The sequence below is a fragment of the Nicotiana tabacum genome, chromosome 21, assembly GCF_000715075.1.
Source record: "Nicotiana tabacum cultivar K326 chromosome 21, ASM71507v2, whole genome shotgun sequence".
NCBI classification, from domain to species: domain Eukaryota; kingdom Viridiplantae; phylum Streptophyta; class Magnoliopsida; order Solanales; family Solanaceae; genus Nicotiana; species Nicotiana tabacum.
Window position 1 is genome coordinate 24335051 of NC_134100.1, and position 1648 is coordinate 24336698.

The 1648-nt window shown below is 32.6% G+C and overlaps 1 non-coding gene across 1 annotated transcript; it reads left to right on the forward strand.

Moving 5' to 3' along the window:
• Positions 1-670: 670 nt before the first annotated feature.
• Positions 671-744, forward strand: TRNAN-GUU (transfer RNA asparagine (anticodon GUU)). Its single transcript has one exon. It is a non-coding gene; the product is annotated as a tRNA-Asn (tRNA).
• Positions 745-1648: the final 904 nt, after the last annotated feature.

The following is a 1648-nucleotide window of genomic DNA, read 5'->3' on the forward strand; positions in this document are numbered from 1 at the left end:
CAACACCGGCCAGACGCTCGTAATTTGTACTAGCTGTTTGCTGACTTATACCTTACCTGTCTTTACTGTCACGTGACAGCTCAACGAGTGTCTACCTGTCATTTATTAATTTTACCCCATACAAAAGTCTACTCCCAGAGATGAGTGGGTTGCTTTAAAGTAATAATATTTGGAAATTCAAACAATATATTTTTGAACACGGTTTCTTCTACATGTTGCAAAATACTTTTAATTGCAATAATTAATAATTTAGTACTACTTCATTGTTTGTTATATGTAACTTTGTTTCCAAAAATTTCTGAGATTGATGGTCAAATTGAGATGGGAGATAACATATTTGGAATCTCCTACTTTTAATTCTTTCACTGTTTTAGTGACTTAATTCTGAAGTAGTACTACATTTTTATACCCAAGAATTAACTTGATCTGGTTTACAAACGGTATAAATGAATCTCTTTTATGATGCTAACAAGTGTATCTACACAGAGATACACATACACACACTCAAAATAGTATTATTAACAAAATGTTTTACAGAAGAAAACATGATATCCTTTACCCACGCATACACTCATAACTGCACGTTATCGGTATATACTGTTTTGGAAGGAAAGTTAGATTTGCTTACATTACTGTATAATAAATATGATATAGCTTTGCTAACGCCGAAGCTGGAATAGCTCAGTTGGTTAGAGCGTGTGGCTGTTAACCACAAGGTCGGAGGTTCAAGCCCTCCTTCTAGCGCTTTCAAATTTTTAATGTAATTTTGCAAGCTCAAGCTTCCTATTATTTTCTATGTTATCGGATTTCCAATTTTTTGTGCCAAAGTAATGATTGTTATCAGCTCTTGAACTGGTGCATATTCAACAACACAGGAGTAGAAAACTCGAATATAATAGTTTTGTTGGTATATGAAATGTAAAATGTCATTATTAGATAATCTAAATTCTTGTATATTAGTATAATTGCTTATAGTTTCTCAAACACAACTACACAAATTATTCATCAATGTTTTTTTAAAATAATGAACACTTTATTTTGATCTAAATTCTTGTATATTAGTATAATTGCTTATAGTTTCTCAAACACAACTACACAAATTATTCATCAATGTTTTTTTAAAATAATGAACACTTTATTTTGATCTAACTTTTTATGCCAATTACCTATATTAAGAATTGAATGTTCTCATTAGATCATTTTAATAGTTAGTTTATGCACTTACAAAATTTATTTATTGATTCTCGATAAATACTCCTTCCATCTTGTCACGCCTCCTTTTTGCGCGCCCCGCCCCGAAGGATTAAATGCGCGAGGGGGTTTTTCCAATTTAAGTGACAATATTCGAAATGAGATTATTTATTTAATTCAGAGTCGCCACTTGGGAAAGGTTTGGCTTTTGGTGTCCCAAGTCACCGGTTTATCTTGAATCCCAAATCGAGGAAATTTTCGACTTTTTCAAATGAAGTCTGCGAACCAGAAATTCTAAGTAAGGAATTCTGTTGACCCGAGGGAAGGTGTTAGGCACCCTCGAATCCCGTGGTTCTAGCACGGTCGCTTAAATTGTTATAATGGCTAAATATCTGATTTAAATACATGTTATGACCTACGTGCTTTTATTAAGTTTAAACCGCTTTTATTATTATCA